This window comes from Schistocerca gregaria, chromosome 1 (assembly GCF_023897955.1).
Source record: "Schistocerca gregaria isolate iqSchGreg1 chromosome 1, iqSchGreg1.2, whole genome shotgun sequence".
Classification (NCBI taxonomy): Eukaryota; Metazoa; Arthropoda; class Insecta; order Orthoptera; family Acrididae; genus Schistocerca; species Schistocerca gregaria.
Window position 1 is genome coordinate 409,464,146 of NC_064920.1, and position 24,949 is coordinate 409,489,094.

The window sequence follows — 24,949 nt, forward strand, 5'->3', positions numbered from 1 at the left end:
AAAATCAGATCACAATTGAATTTATCTCCAAGTGCAGTGCATGAAATCCTTTCAAAAGATCTGAAAAGTCATGCGTCCAAGATTCAACTTACACAATAGCTGAAGCCTGCATATCATGGAAAGAGACATTGGTTTGCTCAATGGGTCTTGACTTGACAAGCAGAGAATGAGAACTTCACAAAAAAGTAATTTCCTCAGCTGAGGTGCACTTCCACCTCATTGGGTACGTTAATAAGCAGAGTGGCAGAATTTGGGATAACGAAAATCCGTAAGTTACTGAGGAAGATGAGATGCATCCTCAACATATGAATGTGCGGTGTGGGTTCTGGGCAGGAGTGATCGGCCCATCCTTTTTTGAAAATGATAAGGGAGCTGCCGTTACTGTGAACAACAGTCTTTACCAAAATATGCTTTCTGATTGGCTTTCCCCCTCTTATTGATGGAAATAACAATTTTTGGTTTCAACAAGAAGGTGTAGCATGTCACAAATCCCGTGAAACAATTGCTGTCCTGAATGAAAAGTTTCCTCAAAAAATTCTCTTTCTGTGGCAATCGGGAACGGCCTGCCAGATCATGTGATCTTACACCTTGTGACATTTTCTGTGTAAGGATTTGTGAAATAAAAAGTGTACGTGAACAAACCACAAACAATACACCAATTGGAGGATGAAATTAAAAGGGTCATTAATACAATCTCACCAGATGTTTGTGAACGTATCATCGAGAACTTAAATGAATGCTTGCTTGTTGCCACGTGGCCTTGGGTTTTCATATGAAGGATATAGTTTTTCACCCTTAAATGGGAAACGTTACTTAATGTGTTTGTAAAAAACATTACATTTTCAATAAATTTTGTTCTACAGCACTTTAACATTCATTCCTAATTCTCGCACACCCTCTATAAATGTATCACTGAATATGCAACTTTGTCCCATTTTTCTGGTCTCTCAAGGGTGAGAAGTCGAACTAACACTGCAATTGCTCCAACACTATGAAATTGTTATAATTAGGAAACATCATTATTTAAGAAGGTTGTAACAATTCAGACTATTACTAGCAAATGTGCAGCTTATACATTTATATTCTCAATCAATTGTCTGAAGTGCGAGGTAGGATGACCCACAGAACTGCATTTGGAAATGGATGCTTTACTACAGATTTGCATGCACACATTCCTGTTGCAATCCACCAAATCAGTGAAGTGCACAGCAGAGTCACTACAAGGAGTACAAAAGACCTTTTGAGGATACTAATATGATGATACTCGTATTTCAATGATATGAAAGAGATACACAATCCACTTTCAAGGTTCAAAAAATTCTACCCCAATACATGAACAGCAGTTGAAAGTTCAGATGGATCATCCTATGAGTGTCTTGGCATTAATTCTAATCAAATATGAACCATTCTGATGGATTTTTATGAGATACATAAACACTGATAAAAGATGAGTTTCCTTTCAAAAGATACAACCCATCATTTGCCTTAAGAAATATAGAGAAATCATGGCAACCTAAATATGGATGACCAGACAGGGATTTAACTTCTGTACTGCTGAAAGCAAGTCTAGAGTTTTACAACTGTGCCTCCTCACTTGGTGGTGATTTAGGGAAACTGCTTGTACTACAAAAGATTAAGTTTCTACGTTTCTCACCTCAAATAATTTCTGCACATTAAAGATACTGATAATTTATCTTCTTTTGGACAAACACTGACCGGTGGTTCATTACATTAATCCAATACATTTTCACAGCTTCATTATCACTGGGATGACATCCACTTACACCTTTCACCATGAGAACTATGGCAAGTGATACGTGGTGTTTATGCCGCTCTTGACAGAAGGTGGAATAAGCTTCTGGGCGGCCTGACTAAACACTCGCAAAAAATACCTATAATCAGCATACTTTTACCAAACAGTTTCTTGTACTGGTCTCAAACATACTAACTTTCTTTACAGAAAAAAACCTTTTGACTGGTGTTAAAAATACCATGGCTCCATAAAAAAAAAAAAAAGATAATTCCCACTGTTTGCTGTAGATATGCCAGGTCAGATTGTGTAGTGGTTGAGATACTGGACTGTATGTGTGAATATCGAGTTACAAATCCTAATCCAGCAGTCCCGACTGGTTTACTTTTGGCACTAAGGGGGAGCGACAGAATGATTTCTGCTACAAGGTCGTGGTGGAATACTTTTTCTTGTGTTTGACAAGCATGGTGGTGGTGTTGTCTTAATGATCTAATGAGGTGGTTTATTTATTTATTTTATGTTATTTATGTCCTGAAATCTATGACGTGCATGTATTATACCCAGGATGTTGGACAAAGTTTCCTTAGTTAAAACACTGTTACACTGAATAGTATTTGCTAAGGTCACTTTTTGTGAGGTATGTACAAGCATACTTTACAACACACAGAATTCTTTACATGGACATTTCACATAATTTTCTTTTGCTAAATGGGATATGTTTAATATAATACAGTGCAATATAGTACATTTAATGCAATTTGGCCTTTTTGCAGTCCCATTCTACACCACTTGTATGTACATATTTTCCAGGAGAGAGCTTCTTGGCATCACATGTGCAGTATATTTACAAATTCAGTTTAGATGCTGTGATACTGAGTAAAAACAGTTTTCCTTAAGATACAAAGTTACGAATTTTTTAAAGATACTGGTATGTATTTTGTTAATGGCCTTTAAGTGACTTGGCAGCCTATTAAATAATTGTGAACCTGAGTGATCTATAAGTTTCTTGTACACGGTAGTAGAACTATGATTTCTGTGTATGTCACTACTTGATTTTGTTTGGTATTCAGGTACAGATTTATTTTGAATAAATATGTTTTCCTTTTTTAGCATGCTCTTTATTACATTCATAACGATCATAATGGGGAACTTATGCGAGTGTAATACACTGCTCTAACTGTTTCAGCACTTGTTTTCTATACAGTTCTCACTGCAAAGGTCGTTTTGGATAGTTTTGAATTTAGGGATATGATGTGGGATTCACATTTATGATGCCTTGTAAGTTAACACCAAGAAATTTTGTTTCGGTGACACTGTTAACTTTTTGGTTTCCCATAGATGTATTTGGTTTTAATGGATTTTATTTTGCTGTGTGCAGATGTGTATTGTGACCGGTTTACCACTCTAGAATCTTTTCATTTGTGACTTTCGCATACAGACTAGGAGCTTTTTCATTTTCACCTACAATCAATACATTGGTGTCATCTGCAAACAGAACTGGTTCAGAGTGTCGAGCATGTTGAGGGAAGTCATTTATGAAAACAAAGAAGATGAAGGTACCTAAAATTGGTACACCATGGATTAATGAGAAAGGTTTTGAGTGATAGGCTTGAAGTTCGTTTTTGCCATATGTCTGATCTCTGTTATCTGAGAGGGATTTTCTAAGCAGGGTTTCAGCTACTTGTTTTTCAGCCCTCTTTCTTAGAAGAATTTCATGATATATTAGATCAAAGTCTTTGGTTGATCCCTAACCAGCCTCTCTTAGCGACCTATTCAAGAGGAGACTCCAAGTAGTAAGTTACATACACCACACAACCGGAATGTTGCACTGTCAGAAGAGTGTTACATGTTTTGGGTTTCCTGCAAGCACAATTCAGTTGCTATAAGGATAACAGTTGCATCATAGTGTGCGCTCGAAATGGCGCGGCAACTGGAGACTTAATTCAGAGAGACAGTACGAGACAGTACGATTCCTGTGGGAAAAACATATAAATTGCATACAGATTCACTGTGAAATTATGGCAGTATATGGACCAGCCGTAGTGAAATGGTACCAAAAATCTGGCCAAGGTCCCACAAGCGTGGGTGATTCTGATCGGGTAGGAAGGCCACTGACCACAGACGACAACGTCCAAGCTATTGAGGAACTGATTCCCAGCAACTGCGGGCATTGCCCAGCAGATGCGCATCTCGGAAGGCAGTGACCATTCCATCGTGCGAGATCGTGTCCAGTATAGGGAACTGTGCTCACGCTGGCTTCCGCGATCATCCTTATCTGCACACATAAGCGATTGGTTTATGGCCTCACTGAACTTTTTTGAGCTTTACTCCAGGTCAGTTATTTCACACTTGCAACAAAGAGCATGTATGGAATGGTTAGACATCTATTCACCTCCGTGGAAAAAATGCAACTTTGCACCGTCAGGAGAGAAGACAGTGAACAGTCCCGGATCTACGATATTTCCGAACCGGGGCAAAAACTTTATAGTGGTGCCCCCCTCCTTCCCGTGCGTATGAGGTATGACGTCAAACATTTCGAAAAATTGTTTTTTAAAGATATGTTCACTTTGTAGCGCACTTCTTTTTTGTAAAGAGTTTGATATATCAAACATGTTCGCTCTGTGTAATTCAAACCTATAGTTTTTAATGGAAACCAACAAACCCACATTCAGAACTGTGGAAATTAAAATGTCCTGTGGTGCCTCTCCTGTTCCCAGGCGGCCGGTTTGACATCCTACCCGCCCTTAAAAATCTCACAACTAATACTAGGTGGGATTATTTGTCACAGGGAGAAAGAGAATTCTTTAGACTATTTGCACTCTTTATTACCTGTTAGCTACTAACTCACTCTTCGGGGTGACATAAAACTGAGTATAGGAAACTTCAAACCAGTAAAGACAACAGACAAGCAAGACAGTACACATTTCTTCGATTTTTAGTCCCTAGCATTCTTTTTTCCTCTCTCTAGTCTTGCTACAGCTCTACACGGCGTGTTTTCCTTTCTGCGAAAGAACCCATTACCTCATCAAAGTTCGTCAAACGTTTTGCTATATGAAAAATCAAAATGTCGTTGTCTAATACTGAAAAATCTGTTAATACGAATAGTACCAAAGACTGGCGTGGCTTATGGATTCCGTCTATTTTGTCACTGTCTGCTAGATATAACGAAAGAGGCGTTTCTAGTATTGCAGCAGTTGTAACATACGCCAAATACGCGAGACTATTTCGGCACAAATGGTCATTTTTACTTATCTCACTTACATAAACAACATGACAGAACATAATTTACGAAGTATCAATATACACTCCTGGAAGTGGAAAAAAGAACACATTGACAGCGGTGTGTCAGACCCACCATACTTGCTCCGGACACTGAGAGAGGGCTGTACAAGCAATGATCACACGCACGGCACAGCGGACACACCAGGAACCGCGGTGTTGGCCGTCGAATGGCGCTAGCTGCGCAGCATTTGTGCACCGCCGCCGTCAGTGTCAGCCAGTTTGCCGTGGCATACGGAGCTCCATCGCAGTCTTTAACACTGGTAGCATGCCGCGACAGCGTGGACGTGAACCGTATGTGCAGTTGACGGACTTTGAGCGAGGGCATATAGTGGGCATGCGGGAGGCCGGGTGGAGGTACCGCCGAATTGCTCAACACGTGGGGCGTGAGGTCTCCACAGTACATCGATGTTGTCGCCAGTGGTCGGCGGAAGGTGCACGTGCCCGTCGACCTGGGACCGGACCGCAGCGACGCACGCCAAGACCGTAGGATCCTACGCAGTGCCGTAGGGGACAGCACCGCCACTTCCCAGCAAATTAGGGACACTGTTGCTCCTGGGGTATCGGCGAGGACTATTCGCAACCGTCTCCATGAAGCTGGGCTACGGTCCCGCACACCGTTAGGCCGTCTTCCGCTCACGCCCCAACATCGTGCAGCCCGCCTCCAGTGGTGTCGCGACAGGCGTGAATGGAGGGACGAATGGAGACGTGTCGTCTTCAGCGATGAGAGTCGCTTCTGCCTTGGTGCCAATGATGGTCGTATGCGTGTTTGGCGCCGTGCAGGTGAGCGCCACAATCAGGACTGCATACGACCGAGGCACACAGGGCCAACACCCGGCATCATGGTGTGGGGAGCTATCTCCTACACTGGCCGTACACCTCTGGTGATCGTCGAGGGGACACTGAATAGTGCACGGTACATCCAAACCGTCATCGAACCCATCGTTGTACCATTCCTAGACCGGCAAGGGAACTTGCTGTTCCAACATGACAATGCACGTCCGCATGTATCCCGTGCCACCCAACGTCCTCTAGAAGGTGTAAGTCAACTACCCTGGCCAGCAAGATCTCCGGATCTGTCCCCCATTGAGCATGTTTGGGACTGGATGAAGCGTCGTCTCACGCGGTCTGCACGTCCAGCACGAACGCTGGTCCAACTGAGGCGCCAGGTGGAAATGGCATGGCAAGCCGTTCCACAGGACTACATCCAGCATCTCTACGATCATCTCCATGGGAGAATAGCAGCCTGCATTGCTGCGAAAGGTGGATATACACTGTACAAGTGCCGACATTGTGCATGCTCTGTTGCCTGTGTCTATGTGCCTGTGGTTCTGTCAGTGTGGTCATGTGATGTATCTGACCCCAGGAATGTGTCAAAAAAGTTTCCCCTTCCTGGGACAATGAATTCACGGTGTTCTTATTTCAATTTCCAGTAGTGTAACATGCCTATTACGCCTACCACAGGCAAAAAGGTTTTGTTAGAAAATAGTGTCACATTTCGTTCATATTCCCCAGTTTTTCAAACATGAGATCGCGATGTTATACTACGGAATTTTTTATATAAATTTGGAATTGTAATAATCTTCCACATAATGTGTGCCATGTCCCCCTTTCTTCTCCTCCTGCGCTCTAACAATCTTGTCACTAATTCTGTAACTATTCGTGCTATTATCAAAACTTATTCTCCGGTTAACTTCACTTCCACTGCCAGAATCACCAGTCTTCTCGCGTTTATTCTCTGGTTACCCGTTATTAAGTGTTCGTACACCGCGTTTTACGCGCTATTCCGAGAATAGATCTGATCACGCTTTGTGAAGAAAGGTTTCCTCCTTCAACAATATGAAATGCCGCCCGGGGCATATACCCTAATTTGTCTACCCCCCCCCCCCCCCCCCCCCCCCCACACGCACACACCAGGTCAGGGCAGACCTGTGAAGGAATTGCGTACACAGAGCGCTTATGGCAACGTCGCAGCCATTACCGCCTATTCGTACTGTGCAGCACTGACATTGGTCTGCCAGTGCAATAAAGAATAAGAGGCGTGAAAATTAAGCAAAGGAATCTGTGGCTGTTAACTGAATGTAAATACATGAAACTGCAACAAGTCACCGTTTTTTGAATAGTTGTTTATTATTCCATGAACCGGTTTTCGAACCTTTTCAGCCATGCTGGATGCCGACAAAGTTTCGCTATCCCAGTGAAAATGCACACAGATTGTGTAACAAGTGTGTGAAGTGATGTCACATCTCGTCGTCAAAATGGAAGCAGACAGGTGGGCACTGAAGGAAAGGAGCCGCACATACTGGTGCAGTGAGTACAGAAGTAAAATTTTGCATCCATACAGACAGTTAAACAATACTCATGGCGATACATTAAAGCACATTCCATCTTCTTGTCACAGAGCCAGCACCCAGCATTATGCTAGAAATAGTGGTGTAACTTACAGAGAATCATTTGAAGATGAACCTGAAAATATTTGAAAACCGTTTCATGGAATAATAAATAACTATTCAAAAAAATGACTGGTTGCAGTTTTATGTATTTACAAAAGGAATTGATCTCTCGCACGACAATGCAACATTCCAAACAATGGGTACAACCCAAGTTTAGCTCCAATGTTATCGATGGGAAGTTTGGAACGATCTTCCATACATTCTAGATCTTGCACAATGCGACGCAAGCTTAGAGGACATCAGTAAGGGAGGGATCCGCCAACGATCCACGTTCTCCAATGGCTCCGTGACCAAGGAACAGATTTCTGTCCTCGAAGAATTGAACGATTGCTTTACAGGGACTTGTGGACTATGTTGGAAAACAATGGCATGCCTGAAGTGTAGTGGTGCATTCAAAAAAAGTTATTTGGCCTGTCATAATAATGAGTATACTTTTTAGCCCCCTCGTAGTTTCTTGAATTATAAAATTGTTCCATATCCTCGTCACGGCCTTCTGTGACGCTGGATCTGGAGGTGCTTGCTGGACACCTTGATGATAAACACGCTGCGGGGAAGTGTTCTGTTATCGCAGTGTGGGCTACGTGGCGTCAGGAAAATTACTGGGACGCTATCTCGACTCATGGGTGTCACACAAGCGTAAAAGAGTCACTGTTGTTGAAGTGTCATAATAATTAAGCTACAGTAGCCTACTTTCTGTAGCCCATAGGCACGGGCGGATTAAGGGGGGAGGGGGGGGGGGTACATCACCCCACCCCCCGAGGGTTGAAACTAAAATCAAATGGTAATTTTTGTAATCTGCGTTAAAGTTAAGCACGGGAATTTAGGGTCCTGGTCAGTGGGTTCAGTCATTCGAGTCAGGATTCCCCAATCCACATTACTTCGTGTGCCCGAGAAAATGTACCAGTGACTCGTGCTCCCTCTCCTGTTCGAATTATGGACCCCAAATGTTAGCAGGGCTTCCAAATCTGCCGCAGCACCACGCGCTATCTGCTTAGCCCCCATTGTTCTAATTGCTACTATTGTTAGACTGCTTGCCTAGAATTCTGGGCACAGTCTGGGCGCCTTCACGAAGCTGCACGGAGAAGTGCTTTCCTGCAGCGCCCGAGCCTTCACACAGCGTGGCGCGGTTATGTCGCCACTGGGAACTGCCAGCTTTGTTGTTGCGGTTGCTGCTACTGCTACGCTGAAGTCACGTGACTGCTTCATAGGCTCCGATCCGAGGCTTGGCCAGTCAAATGATTGGAAACATTGGTCCGTGAGCGGTAGCTCAGTGTGTTTGTCTTGACGGTGAGGAGTTCTTCAGTTTTGTGCGACTTGAATCACCATCATCCTCAGGTAGTAAATAGTTCATAATAAATAATGAAACTAAATTAGTTTAACTGTATTTATTTAGGCAGCGGAAAGTGAGCTTGCGTGCATAGACGTACTAGTTGATGTAATGAGTCCTCCTGAGCGAATGATAGTGTATATTACATTCAAAACTATGAAATGATGTACCTGCAAGTAAGCTTTGAGCTACTGTAACGATGTAGTATCACTCCCACCGTTTACATTGTACAGTACATCTTTGGAAGTATTAGTCTCAAATACATTGTTTTGGTAACATAATTAATACGGATATTGCATTTTTGTTCCTACTACGCTTGTTTAAAAACGAGTACCATTGTGAATTGTATTGAAAATGTTGTTGTTGTGGTCTTCAGTCCAGAGACTGGTTTAATGCAGCTCTCCATGCCACTCTATCCTGTGCAAGTTTCTTCATCTCCCAATACCTACTGCAACCTACATCCTCCTGAATCTGTTTAGTGTATTCATGCCTTGGTCTCCCTCTACGAATTTCACCCTCCGCGCAACCGATCCCTTCTTCTAGTCAAGTTGCGCCACAAATTCATCTTCTCCCCAATTCTATTCAGTGCCTCCTCATTAGTTACGTGATCTATCCATCTCATCTTCAGAATTCTTCTGTAGTACCCCATGTCAAAAGCTTCTATTCCCTTCTTGTCTAAACGACTTATCGTCCATATTTCACTTCCATACACTCCATACAAATACTTTTAGACAAGACCTTCTGACACTTAAAACTATACTCGAAGTCAACAAATTTCTCTTCTTCAGAAACGCTTTCCTTGCCATTGCCAGTCTACATTTTATGTCCTCTACTTCGACCGTCATCAGTTATTTTACTTCCCAAATAGCAAAACTCATCTACTACTTTAAATGTCTCATTTCCTAATCTAATTCCCTCAGCATCACCCGGCTTAATTCGACTACATTCCATTATCCTTGTTTTGCTTCTGTTGATATTCATCTTACATTCTCCTTTCAAGACACTGTCTATTCCGTTCACTGCTTTTCCAGGTCCTTTGCTGTCTGACAGAATTACAATGGCATCAGCAAACCTCAAAGTTTTTATTTTTTCTCCATGGATTTTAATCCCTACTCCATTTTTTCTTTTGTTTTCTTTACTGCTTGCTCAATATACAGACTGAACAACATCGGTGATGGGCTACAACCCTGACGCCGCTGCAGAGCCACTCGTTCAGTCGATTATGCTGGCACGAGAGGTCAACAGTGGTATACAATTACGACATACAGTCTTGCGTAATAAAAATTGAGAGTATGCTTGTCATATATCACACAAGGCACGTTATCATAATTCGATGGAGAACCAACGCTGCTGGAAACGGTTTGCATTAAAACTGTAACGGAATAATTTGAGAAATCAGATTCTAGATTTGGCTCCCACCCCGTGGCTTATTGGTAATTGTGACTTAACAGTGATCCAGGTTAGATTCCTGGAACCGATAAGGAATTTATCTTGGTAGGAAGACTGGAGTGGGGTGCACTCAGTCTGGCGGGGACAATCGAGGGTTTAACCTGGACCAGAAGTATCGACTCTGCTCTTGTAAACGTTACGTAACGAATGTTCGTCCTATGATTTCACGGAGTTTACTTCTGTTTCTGCGTACATTTTAGTGAAATTGGATTCCTATGGCGCTATTACTTGATCATCAAAGTCACAAGGAGAATACTGAAGAACAATAAGCAGGAAGGCGCAGGAGACGAAGTGCGATTACCCGACTGCTGCCGCATGGTAGAGAGATATTCAAACCCAAAATCAATTCAGACCGAATTTATCTCAATTAACCAGTTATCTGCTACAACTGCCTCTAACTACAAGTAAGAGCTACGAATAAAGTAATACTTGGTAAATCCGAGGTATGCGTGTAAACAAGTCAGTTTTTATTGATTGAACCAGTTATCTATGCGAAATAGCGCAGCTCGGACAGAAATAAAAGTAATGAGATTGGGATCTGTGCGACACCATCAGCGATCATGGGTAGAAAACCTAAAAAAAATGTTTCCTCAGTTTGTTGTACTTTGTCAGACTGATGTATTTCTTGAAATATAGATGTTTTTACAAAAAAGAATGCCGGTTAGCTTTTGCTACGTTAGTAAAGGCATATAGCCGAAATTCATGAGATAGGTTTGTGTTTTATACGTCACATGCAGAGGAAGTCGTTACTAAATTCAGCAAATAATGATCGTGGTGAAAATAAATTTTACCACTTGGTGGTAAAAATGTCGCAGTGAAGGAATTTGGCCAGACATTTAGAAGCGCTTCCCACACTACTGAGTCTTATGAAAAAGAAAAGTAGATTGTTGGCATTAATAATTACATATTTGTCGTAGCATATTAGCGCGCAGTTGTTTCTCAATGTTGCATTATCTTTACGGCTTCTCCTGAGGCTGTGACAATTTACTGCAGCAGAAGAAAAAAACGGCTTCTAAGTTCCGGTGCACGCTCACTAAAAACGAAATGCAGAACAGTTTTGAGCATTAAAAGGAACGAATGAAGGCGTGTGGGCTCAAGGAAGATCTATGTTGAGAACGACTTCCACTAATGCAACACATACGAAGTTACGGCATGTCTCGATTTTTTTTGTGCCATAAATTATTTACAGGTGGAGAAAAAGAGAGAGAGAAGGAGAAAGGAAGTCTGTAGTCAACAGATCGTCCAACTGTAGTCAACAGATCGTCCAATGCCACCGAGTTCATCGACTATCTCAATGGGTTCCTGTAGAAATTATACACGGGGGGGGGGGGGAAGATGCTGAAACTGCCTATTTTAAACGAATTGGTCAGTTTCGTAACACGTCATACCACAAGAAGTAAGTTTTACAGGCGGTACAAAAAAATTTTGTCCCAGAAAAATCATGATTATCTACTTACTTCCAGTAGTGGACAATTCAGTAATATATAAGAACTGTACTCCAGATTCGGAAGAAGAGAAAGAGGGCGGGGATACGCTGTAATTTTGTGAGGATGACAGGCACACGTAGAAAACGTGGAAAATGCCTGACCGCAGCATGCACAAAATGGCAATTCTTATCGACTTGTCAGATCGAACTCAGTTTATGGCTTTGCGTCTGTTCAGCGGTGAAGCACTACATACAAAAAACTGGTTCAGCTGAAGAAGGGTGTGAAACAGAACATGCTTTGTCGAAGAATCCATCCCGGAAATAATCAGAAGTGATCCTGGGAAACTCGAACAGGTATACAAACCAATTCAGGTTGCCTATCTAACATCTTTCAGGGGCAACAAATATTTAATTTTCAATGCTTCATGTAATTATTGACATAATTTAAAAAGATATATGATGCTTTCCTAAAGTACGTATCAAGAGGTAAAATCTTATGGTAAATGATTCACGTAATAAGACAAGTGTTAATAGTTGGGAACTATCTATAGTCTTGAGGCAGCATAACCCATCACGTGCAAATACCCATATTATATTCTTACATGAGAATGACAGAACTTAGGGGGTTGCAACAAACTTTACACAATATTTCAAACCTTTACGAAAGTTTTTGTCGCTGACACCGCCCATAAAAATTGAGATGCACGAAAAAATAGTTCGTAGCTCCAATTATGTAGAATGTATCCATGCAATGTTTGATAATGCATTTATCGGCTTCCTACAAAATTCCAATCATTTTCTAAAGTTTTATTGCTTACATACTTGAAGTCAAATATTTAATTGACCGACGCATTTGCAAAATAAACAAACGTTTGCAATTGTTTTGTTCGCGTTTACTGGTATTTTCTATCCAAATAAATATTTTCCTCCATAAACAGCAGAATAATCGATGTTTATTTTCTTTTCATATTTTTGGGCCACTGTCATGTAATACTCTTTGAAAGATACTTCCCCCATTTGACTGTGCAAACGGAATCATGGCAGTACTATAAAACAAAAGTTGTACTGTCAAATGGCCTAAATATCATTCAAACATAATGGATGTCATTGTGCAAACGAAAGACATTCTCACCTCTTCTCCAAAATTTTTAATATGCAGACCCTAAGCAGGCAGCGCCTAGTGAGATCTGATACTCCGCGATAATCTTACGGAGATGAAAGTGAAGACATTGTTACTTGTCTTACACTGAAATTAAAGTGAATGTTTTCATTTATTATTGCGATGATTTCCACAAACTACAAAAATAAAATTACACATCTTTCGCCGCTGAAATTGTTTTTAATGATTTATGTTTCGTTTACTAGAATAGTATCCGAGTGTTATCAAGACAACATCGTATGGAAGAGAATAAAGAAAACAGAATATTTTTGAAGCTATAACATTTTACGCGATTGTAATACAAATGCATGAAAACAAACACGTAGCATGACTTCCTTTGGCACGGTAGTTACACGGATACTGACGTTACCAACTGAGAAATGTGCTACCAGATCAGGGTGCATAACGCAATGTTATTGTAACAGAGCAGATGAAACGAGGCTCAAGATGCGAAACGTCAAGTGCTCTATATTTATTTCACACGCGTAACTATCAACAATATGCTTTCCACACGAACTTTTTTTTCGGATTTCAACCGTGTAGTCAGTTTTACGTTGAATCAACGAACGGAAAAATATCTCTGATCTTAAACCCGATATGCTTTTTCCTCTTGATTCCATGAGAAATGGCGACATTATATATGGTTTTCAAACGAATGAGTGCTGAGAACTGCGCTCGCACCGAAATAGGCGAAGAATCGTTCAAATATTGTTGCAGTTAGGCTGCGACAATTTAACGAATCGTGATCGCGGAGAGGCATTGTATAACAGTCAACAGGAATTGGAGTATAAGATAATAGTAAAGAGGCGGATTAAGTACGGAAAGTGCGGCGTCAGCTTACCTGTGGTCGGCGTGGCAACCCGTTCAGCGACAGCCCACCGACTGTTGCCGGGTTGGGCCCGCCTCGCCTCGCTGCTGATAACATGCGCCTCGATAACGGACAGGTGCGCTAATCAATCACCTCGACATTTCCTCCCTACATGGCCACAGATAACTCGCTCCTCTCCCCTCTTCCTACAATATCAAGTCTATGAGATGTGATTCTTCTCAAGCAATTGGAGGACAAACAGCAGAATTCCGTATTGTCAGTCACGTGCAGTCCATGAAAGTTAACGACGCATCTCAGTGGAGCGTGTCTCATTGTCGCACTTGCTATTGGCAGGAAATAAAGGAGAAATGATATTTCAACAATTAAATGAGGGCTAACCAGTGAGATCTTCACAGCTATGATCAGCTCCATACATGAACATTAATTCTAGCAATACGAAGGCATTTTCCACAACGAGCATTATCAAGAGGGGGAGGGGGGTAACATTATGCCCCACCCTAGAAAATTTAAAAAAATCAAAATTCTTTAACTGTTGTTGAATTATGTTAACAACATACTTTTTAAAGAGGTACTTATTTGTAAAAATGGTCCAGAGCCTGAAAATTCCTTTTAGCGCACTATGTAAAAATTTTAAGAATGCAAATTTAGTTCATTGTAATTGACTTTTACTGCCAACAATATTTTTAAACAGATATTGATATGTAAGTAAGGCCTTGAATACGACATTTATTGAACTAAGACATATTTTTGGGTTAAGTTTAATTGAAAAATTTGAAGCAGTATGGAATCTTGTAGATGAATTCATAAAAAACTATAAATTTTAATTTTAAAAATATTAAAATATAATCCGAGTAGATTACCGTGTTTTCAAGAGGTGGGCATAAAGTACCCCTCCCTCCCCTGATACTGCAGTGGTTAATAGAAAGCTGGTTTGTATCACATGACGTTTAGTGGGCCCTAGATGATTGATGATATTTCCCAGTATTTCCGGATACGCAATAATACCGAACATGTAGGGGCCAGATAGAAAAGTTGCGCAGGAATATTGAGCACACTAAAAACTTGGGAAATATATTGCGCTGCCTGGAAATACTGTGCCGTATATGGACAGTATTGACAATATCCTTGCAAGTATATCGTGTGCAGCAGTCTATGGACATCTCTGCGTTCGCTGTCTGTATGTCGGAAATCGTGTACTACAGCTACAAAGGGAGATATTAAAAAATGAATATGATGCAAGTCATGAACAAATTACCAGAATACAAACGTATGGTGCACCTATTACTGCAGGACACGTTTCCATAAAATATGTCACAAATACTTTGAAGTGAAACTGATGTAAATTCCTAGTCTTTGAAAGAATTGCCAATAATAAGCCATCGTGGCGTAATATATGAGCGCTGGAGTGATAAAAATACGTACTACATCACTGTTGAGTTTTGCTTTTTGATCATGGGGGCAACCGCTTCCAGTTGCATCAAATGTTCGACGATCGGCGCCTAAAAGATTATGATAATATATCTTTCGTTCAGCCTCATTTCTCTGAATAAGTTCTCATAAGTCTTTGACACGTCTTAAACCAATTTTTAATTCACATTACTTTTTTTCTACTTTTCACAGAGTAGAACAACTATCACAACAGCATCGTCGAAATTGTCCTCCAACATTCCGAACCAGAGTAAATACTGCACAATATTACTGTCTCTTTTTGTAGTAGCGTAGGGAGAGCTTCATTAACATTAGTGTAGAGCAATATTGGTGGTCTAGGTGCGCTTTTCTGCAGAGCTGACTCCAGGTATTTTCATGGTCGCATTTAATTGTCACAGTAGAATTGCCTCTCTATTTGTTTCTAACAACAATGGGCCATGTATATCCGCAGCCAACAGACAAGCTTCCTCTAGCTTCCGTTTGTCCCGCGATTGCTCACAGCGGTTTGTTTTGTTGGCCGTCCGAAAAACATTGTATTGTTGTGTTTAATTGCTCGCCTTATGTTGCCTCCCAGTTCCTTTCATTTTTTATGCAAAACACCAGTGAGAAAGAGGAAAATTCTAGAGAAACCATTTAATGTATCATGTTCTCATTTTTTACTTACACAGCATGATCTACAGTATCGGGTATATTAATCTTGTTTCGAAAGCCCGGGGTATCTGTCCCGGGCGGCATTTCAGGGAGCACCTAATTGATATTCTCTAAGAGAGAAGAAAAAAAAACTTATTTCACGAAGCGCCTAGCATCCAGCACACGTTGGTCTACTGATTATTCACACTATTTTGAAACGCATCTCCCCGATGGTTTTCGAACATTTTTGAGCACATTTCAAGCTGATTTCGAGGTGATTTTTGAATGCGTGCATAGAGCACGTGATGTCTCTGCCAGTTGAATCTCCGGCGCATCAAGAAATAAAAAACTTTCTCTCAGACAAAAGAGGACGGAGCTAAACGAGAAACCCGAGAATGGGTGAATGCCAATCGCTGTGGTTTATGTGGTTGACTGGGTGTGCGAATGAACCATTTATATAACGGAACAAATCAGATAATCATTGTTGTTATAATTATTAGCGAAATCTGTAAATTCAGTCTAACAGAGTGGAAATAAACGATTAACACCAACAACACGAAAGAAAGATTACATATCATCTTGACGTATCCAAGAAAATGAAATTTTGGCAGGACATTTTTGCCAGATCGCTACACTACCAAGGGCCAGTTCTACAGTCCTCGTTTAACAGCCGCTGAAGTTCTGTTCTCGGAATTGTGCGGAAAACACGTTGTACGAACACGTAGTAACGCCTAACCGGAGAATAAACGCGGGATGACTGAACTTGTGATTCTGGCACGGTTAGAGAAGTTAACCGGAGAAAAAGTTTTGACAGGGACAGGAATGGTTACAGAATTAGTGACGACAAGATTGATTGATTGTTTGTTACAACGAGGAAGGAAAAGGAACGGGGACATCACACAAATATCTGGGAGAATATGACGATTCCAAACTTGTATAAAAATTTCGTACTTCTACTACTCTCCGACCTCATGCTTGAGAAACTGGAGCGTATGAACCAAATGTGAAACTATTTCCTAACATAAAACTTTTTGCTTGTAGTAGGCTCAATTGGCATTTGATATTAGCACTTCGTCAATTATATTCTGTCGTGTCATTTACGTAAATGAGGTAGATAAAAATGACCATTTGTGCCAAAACAGTCTCGATTACTTGGCACATGTTACAATCGCTGCAATATTAGAAAGGTCTATTTCGTTTTATCTAGCAGACAGTGAAAAAATAGACGTAATAAAATAGTAACCACACAAGTCTTGGGCTCTATACGCATTAACATCGTTTACAGTATCTGACAACATTTTGATTTTTCATTTAGCAAAACGTTTGACACGCTTTGATGAGGTAATAGATTCTTTCGCAGAAAAGAAAGCACGGGCGTGTAAAGCTGTAACAAGATTAGGGAGAAAAAATGCTCGGACCTAAGGACTGGAGAAATGTGTACGGTCTTGCTTGTCTGTCACCATTACTGGTTTTATGTTCCCTGTATTTAATTTTGTCACGCAAAAGTGTAAGTTATTAGCTAATAGGCAATTAGGCAATAAAGAGTGCAAATTTTCTAAAGAGTTATTCCCCCAGTCACAAATAATCGCACCCAGTATTAATTGAAAGGTTTTTTTTGTGGGGTAAGATGTCAAACGTGCCGACTGGAAGCAGGAGATGCACCACAGGCCATTTTAATTTCCGTTGTCCTGAATATAGGTTTGATGGCTTCCGTTACAAAATACACGCGTTCGAATTCCACAGAACGTAATATAATGGCGTGCGATATAAGAATGCTGCGTGCGTAGCTGCCGACGCCATATTCCCATTCGGCTCCCCCAGGTGACGGTCCTTAGTACCCCAGTCCCCTGGACTCGTAATGCGAAGTACTTGGGTGTTACCCTGGACCAACGCCTCACCTGGCGCCCCCACATCGATGACGTGCGTCGTAAGGCAATGGGGCGGCTATGCCTGCTCTACCCTCTCATCAATCCAACCTCTTCACTCCCCACACACCTTGCTGTTAGATTGTACACCTCCCTTGTTCGTCCCATCCTTGAATATGCGGCGGTGCTGGGGGCAATGCTGTCCCCACCCACCTCCGCCGACTCCAAACCGTCCAGAATCGGGCTCTCCGGCGTGCCCTCCACCTCCCTTTCGACTTCCCAACCCAAGAGCTCCACAACCTGGCCGACGTGCCGCTCCTTCGCACCCGAATCCTCTCTGCAGCCAATTCCTTTTACCAACAAACACGTCACTCTCCTAATCCCTTAATCCTCTCCCTGGGTACCCGTGTTCACCGTCTAGCCACCACTCGATGGCCTGACCTTCTTTTCCGCCCCCCATGAATACGCACGCAAAAGCCACCTCATCTCATGTCAACGACTCTTCCTCACATCATCGATCATCCACCAACATGTCATGCCATCCACCCTCCCAAGCACGCCACCCCCCCCTTCCACCCACTCTGTCCCCAATGTTGGTCTAATCACGACAGGCCCTTCCTCTTTCCACTTCTTAAGCTGTCACCCTCTGACTACTTTCTCTCCCCCCCCCCCCCCCCCAAACCATCACTTCAAGATTGTCTGCCACCACCATCAAGATGCCGCTATGAAGAAGAAGAGGCCAGGATAATGGCCTTTCGATTTCACCCACTCTAACTATTCCTCCTTCTCTCCTTTATTCTATAACTTAATGTAATATCCCCGGCTAGTCAATGGACCGTTCTTTTTCCGCCAGTCAATTGGGCCGTTCGTTTTCCCATCTCTACAACTATCTCTCTGACCATTCTTTCTTCTTATAAGAAGAAAGAATGGTCAGAGAGATAGTTGTAGAGATGGGATATATATATATATATATATATATATATATATATATATATATATATATATATATATATATATATATATATATAAGAAGAAAGAATGGTCAGAGAGATAGTTGTAGAGATGGGAAAACGAACGGCCCAATTGACTGGCCTTTTTTATATATAAGTCAAGCAAAAACCAAATCGCCACGACATCCCACATCACCCACCAATCTTCATGTCAGAAGGAGAAGCGCCTTAGTTGCGCTAGAACTTCGCTAACAGCAGATGGTTCAACCCTCAATATATGTGCGCGCGGCGGCGTCCGTAGCCTCGTCGACCACGGTTGGTCAAGACTGAGTGTTATTCAGGCCGCTTAACAATAACGAGCAATTCAGTGATTCGTCAGCAGTCCTTAGCTGGCACAAACCTGCAGTATGCACTTCGAGAGCGGGCTTTTACTTTGAAAACGTAAGTGACGAGTCTTGTCTTCCAATATGACAGAACGGGCATTTCGGAGAGAATTCAATGTGCGTAATGTTCCAGTCAAGGCAACAATTAAAAGCCGGAGACAACTGTTGTACTAAACTGTGACAGTACTAAACACAGACCATCATGGAGAGCAGTGTTTACTGATAAAGTTCGAAGACGCTTGGAGAACACACTAAGAAAATCGTTGTATCGATCGAGTCAGGAGACGGCCATTTCGTGTGGCACATGTCAGAGAGCTGCAAAGAAATCGGCATTGTGACTGTACAGAGTGCACATGACGTAAGCATTGCAAGAAATAGATCTTGAGTAAAGAATGCGTTACTGTCGATGGTTTTCGTTATTTATTATTCAACCTCCAGACATTCTCTCCATAATTTGTTTTAATGATGGTTCCATCTGTCAGGTTACATCAACACACAAAACAGCAGATACTGGGCTGGTGTAAACCACCAGATCATTCACGAAACACCATTGTGTAATGAAAACGTTGGAGCGTGGTGCGCGGTGTCAGCTTTTAGGATTGCTGGCCCGACATTCTATGATACGACCGTAGACACTACAATTTATACAGGCATTTTCAATATATTTATTGAGCAGCTGGATGACGTCGAACTTACAGGCGGCTACTTCCAACAAGAGGGAGCAACGTGTCTCACCCCCACCCCAATTTTCTTGTGGGGGTATCTTAGAAGCCGAGTGTACAAGAATAGACCACAGACAACTGCAGAACTCCGTGAAACCATTACAGACGAAATAAGGTACGTTTGCGAGGATACACGTCACAGAAAATTGCGGAGTATGGTGGAATGAGCAGAGTTGTGCATCGATGCTGGTGAAGGGCGCTCCCAGCATTTGGTATAAGGTGTGTGTGTGTGTGTGTGTGTGTGTGTGTGTGTGTGTGTGTGTGCGTGTGTGCGTGCGCGCGCGATATCCCAAAATTACAAATGTGTCACATTATTGGTTTTAATGTTGTAGTTCAGATTTATATCGATCGCACTGTCGTAGTCACAGCGGATGTAATGAGCACAAGCAGCAGCAAGGAAACTCTGCTGAACATCGCGCCGATTCTGCGAAATGCGACGATACTTGCGAGCTGTGCCTACTCGATGCTGCGCCACCGCAAGTGTTTTCGCACCAACTCTCACCTCAGCCAGGTACAGAAGCACCGGGAAGTGTCTTTTGCGTACTGCATCTCCAGAACAATGCCTCCTTCGTCAATACAGATTCAAACTTAATTGTCAGCTTAACAGCTTTTACGGTCTCCAGTCAGGGAAGAGAATTCCTGATTATATTACAGGCAAACTATATTGTAGAGAGAAAGCTGACAACAACCGATGATGTATATTCCAAAATTTTATTAGTCCTCATAAAAGTTAGAACACGTAAAATTTCCTGCTGTGTGTGGGAATGCCTTTCATCGGCTACAAGCAATTTCCGTATAACTCTTCTCATGCCTAACGTCCTGGTACCAGCAGACGCAGATCCGCACGTCCAGATCAGACATAGCTAAATTGCTTCACTTAACCGCTTCGTGCATCACTGGTTCCCTGATTTGCAAATTGCTGATGTGCGTTATACAGTGTGTTAAGAATATGACCGCAGATATTTGTACTTCTGACAGGACAACTACGGAACAACGTACACTTTGCATCACTATGTACTACTTTTGCAGGCTAATAATTATACCCATGTCTGCCAACTTTCAAAAGCAGAAATCCAGAAGATCCCAAATCGAAAAAATTTAACGCCTGCATGCGTCGCAAGTTGTTCAAACACAGCGAGAAAAAACTACACAGAAAATTATAAATAATGTTAACACACATGATATAGACCTCATTTTAAGATCACTATTTTCGAGCTCTGAAGTTAGGTACTTACACAAGTTACTTGCTGATGAGTGTACATTTGTTGTTACTTAACACTTGGGAACAGTTCACACGATACACAAAAATGAGCTTTTAACTTCGGTGATCTGACGGAAACCGGTGTTACCATTGCAGCAAGGCCGTTGGTCTGAGTTAATGACAAAAGGGCAGCGATATACTGCGATAGTATTATCGATAATACTATCGGTCGACTTTCAGTCTAATTTCAAACACTCCAATCTCAGAACATCGAAAGTCAAAACTCAAATGCGATATGAACGCAGAGGGCGGGAACATGCCAGGGAGTTGAAATCCGGAAGAAAGCGATGTTCATCCGGAAAACCGAAAAACTACCCCAAGATCTGGAAATCTTCTGAGAATACCGGAAATTTGGCAGGTATGTGTATCTATTGCGATTAGTACGTTTTTAGGTTGGTTAGTGCCTCCAAGTATGCGTGGGACAAGCAAGCCACGAATATTTATTTTCGCCTCTTCAGCAGGTCAGATACTGAAGTGTGGAATGGATTGTCTATACTGACAATGATGTAGTTATAATAGCGCGGAAAATGTCAGACTGTAAATTACGTGGAAACCTGTACAGAGAAAAAAACAACTCACGCACTGAAGTGGGCCATTTTAAGATACCAATCATTATAAATCTGTACCTGTACGCCTAACGCCCTGTATAATACGATACTTATGATTAAATTTCTCGCTTAATCTGACACACCTATTTTACTTTAAATCCTCTAATTAATGGCGCACTATAACGATTCCTTTTGAATCCTGATGATTAAGACAACGTTGTTTTTATTATCATATAGTATATCAGAGTATCAAGTCATGGTATCAGCGCAAGAAACGTGTGAACTAAGAGCGAGCAGCCCTCTACAGGGCGTTCCTATGCGCTGCATCCTCGATGTTGTGCTACCTAAATTTATCTTCCCAGCAAAAGACGGTTACTATAGTTTATCTCTTTGCGCATACATGTGACAGATGGGGATGCATCCCCTATTTATCCACATCCCCGTACGCCTCAATAGATTTCTATTGGCCAGGTAAATCGTTTAGTGAATTAACTTTGGTCTTTTTTATTGTGTTCACCTGACTTATCGCTAACCACTCTCATAGTTCATCACCACACGTTCTTGTCGGTCCCTGTTTTCTTTCCTCTCGGCGGTATTCCTGCAACGTTCTCTGGGTTCTATCTTTGAAATTTCAGTGTCTCCCTGACAGATACTATTCTAAATCGTAATTATGTAATTTCCTGACATTTTGTTCAATACATCACACAATATCCTATCTCTTGTTACGTCATGTAAGACTTTGTCTCTCAACATGCACCTTTCTCCATCTGTTTGTTATGTGTGTGTCCACTGCACACTCCAGGATAATATGTTCTGGCGATCCGGGCTGTCACATACATTACTCTTTCGTGTTTTAATCCATTAACAGGTACGTTGGGTATAGTGCGTGACTGCATGTAAGTTGTGCAATCCCCGAGATGAATAGATATCGCCCATCAGTGTACAGAGAGAAGTATCACAAGGAAGCCTGCCCAGTTGGAAGAGATTCGACGCCATGGATAGAAACCTACGAGAAAAAGGATAATTTAATCCACAGAGAGACAGCCAAGTAGCCAAGTTTCTCAAGAAAGAATTGTTCGCCCTCTACAATGTTACGGGATAGTATGAGCGAAGGTTCATCAATAAGCACCCAAAAACTCGCCAGTAAAATGTACACTTCAAAGAATACATTGTGGGAAGGACTGATGGAGCATCAATTATAAACAACGTGTACAAACAGCGGGGCCGAATGACTAACTTCTATTCTGCCAAACGATTTTGTAACGCATGTATTGAGTCTGTACCGTTGATACGAATTTAGGTTATTGCTACACACCGAGGTGACAAAAGTCATGGGAAACCACCTCATATCATGCCGTTGGAAGACCCCTGCAGAGATACAGCCATGCTGCCTCTATTGCGATCCAAAATTGCAAAACTGTTGCCGGTGCAGGATTTTGTGAACGAACTGGCATCCCGATTACGTCCCACAAATGTTCAATGGGATTCATGTCGGGCGATCTGAGCGACATAACCATTCACTCAATGTCCAGAATGTTCTTTCACAGGAAACGCGAATTGTGGCCCAGTAGATAGTGTCGGAAGTTCCATGTGGCTTTTCGCTGATGATGCTGTAGTATACAGAGAAGTTGCAGCATTAGAAAATTGCAGCGAAATGCAGGAAGATCTGCAGCGGATAGGCACTTCGTGCAGGGAGTGGCAACTGACCCTTAACATAAACAAATGTAATGTATTGCGAAAACATAGAAAGAAGTATCCTTTATTGTATGATTATGTTGATAGCGGAACAAACACTGGTAGCAGTTACTTCTGTAAAATATCTGGGAGTATGCGCGCGGAACGATTTGAAGTGGAATGATCATGTTGTTGTTGTTGTTGTTGTCTTCAGTCCTGAGACTGGTTTGATGCAGCTCTCCATGCTACTCTATCTTGCGCAAGCTTCTTCATCTCCCAGTACCTACTGCAACCTGCATCCTACTGAATCTGCTTAGTGTAGTCATCTCTTGGTCTCCCTCCACGCTGCCCTCCAATACTAAATTGGTGATCCCTTGATGCCTCAGAACATGTCCTACCAACCGATCCCTTCTTCTGGTTAAGTTGTGCCACAAACTTCTCTTCTCCCCAATCCTATTCAATACTTCCTCATTACTTATGCGATCTACCCATCTAATCTTCAGCATTCCTCTGTAGCACCACATTTCGAAAGCTTCTATTCTCTTCTTGTCCAAACTATTTATAGTCCATGTTTCACTTCCATACATGGCTACACTCCATACAAATACTTTCAGAAATGACTTCCCGACACTTAAATCTATACTCGATGTTAACAAATTTCTCTTCTTCAGAAACGCTTTCCTTGCCATTGCCAGTCTACATTTTATATCCTCTCTACTTCGACCATCATCAGTTATTTTGCTCCCCAAATAGCAAAACTCCTTTACTACTTTACTACTTTCCTAATCTAATTCCCTCGGCATCACTCGACCTAATTCGACTACATTCCATTATCCTGTTTTTCTTTTGTTGAATGATCATATAAAATTAATTGTTGGTAAGGCGGGTGCCAGGTTGAGATTCATTGGGAGAGTCCTTAGAAAATGTAGTCCAGCAACAAAGGAGGTGGCTAAAAAAACACTCGTTCGACCTATACTTGAGTATTGCTCATCAGTGTGGGATCCGTACCAGGTCGGGTTGACAGAGGAGATAGAGAAGATCCAAAGAAGAGCGGTGCGTTTCGTCACAGGGTTATTTAGTAAGCGTGATAGCGTTACGGAGATGTTTAGCAAACCCAAGTGGCAGACTCTGCAAGAGAGGCGCTCTGCATCGCGGTGTAGCTTGCTGTCCAGGTTTCGAGGGGGTGCGTTTCTGGATGATGTATCGAATATATTGCTTCCCCCTACTTATACCTCCCGAGGATATCACGAATGTAAAATTAGAGATATTCGAGCGCACACGGAGGCTTTCCGGCAGTCGTTCTTCCCGCGAAGCATACGCGAGTGGAATAGGAAAGGGAGGTCATGACAGTGGCATGTAAAGTGCCCTCCGCCACACACCGTTGGGTGGCTTGCGGAGTGTAAATGTATATGTAGACGTGACGCGCTAGCATCCACAAACATTCCATCGTTGCTGGGAAACATGAAGTTCATAAATGGCTGCAAATGGTCTCCAAGTAGACGGACATAACCATTTCCAGTCAATGATCGGTTTAGTTGAACCGGAGAACCCAGTCCACTCCATGTAAACACAGCTCAGCTCTTACCACCTGAAAACGACAGTCACCTCATCAGCCTACGGTTTTCCAGTCGTCTAGGGCGCAAACGATATGGTCAAAAGCCCAGGAAGGCGCTACAAGCGATTTAGCACTGGCGTCGGTCTTTTGTTGCCATAGCCCATTAACGCTAAATTTCGCTGCACGGTCTTAACGGATACATTCGTCATACTTCCTACATTGATGTCTGCGGTTATTTCACGCCGTGTTGCATGTCTGTTA

At 42.1% G+C, this 24,949-nt stretch overlaps 1 protein-coding gene across 3 annotated transcripts in view; it reads right to left on the reverse strand.

Moving 5' to 3' along the window:
• Positions 1-24,949, reverse strand: part of LOC126349682 (unconventional myosin IC) — a 397,905-nt gene that overhangs the window by 89,332 nt on the left and 283,624 nt on the right. The window contains exon 1 of one of the 3 annotated variants that reach the window (XM_050002453.1): positions 13,685-13,779. The exons of the other annotated variants lie outside the window; for them this stretch is intronic. The gene's annotated coding sequence lies outside the window, so the exon portion shown is untranslated. Of the gene's footprint in view, positions 1-13,684; positions 13,780-24,949 lie in introns of those variants that run through there. 3 annotated transcript variants of the gene reach the window in all.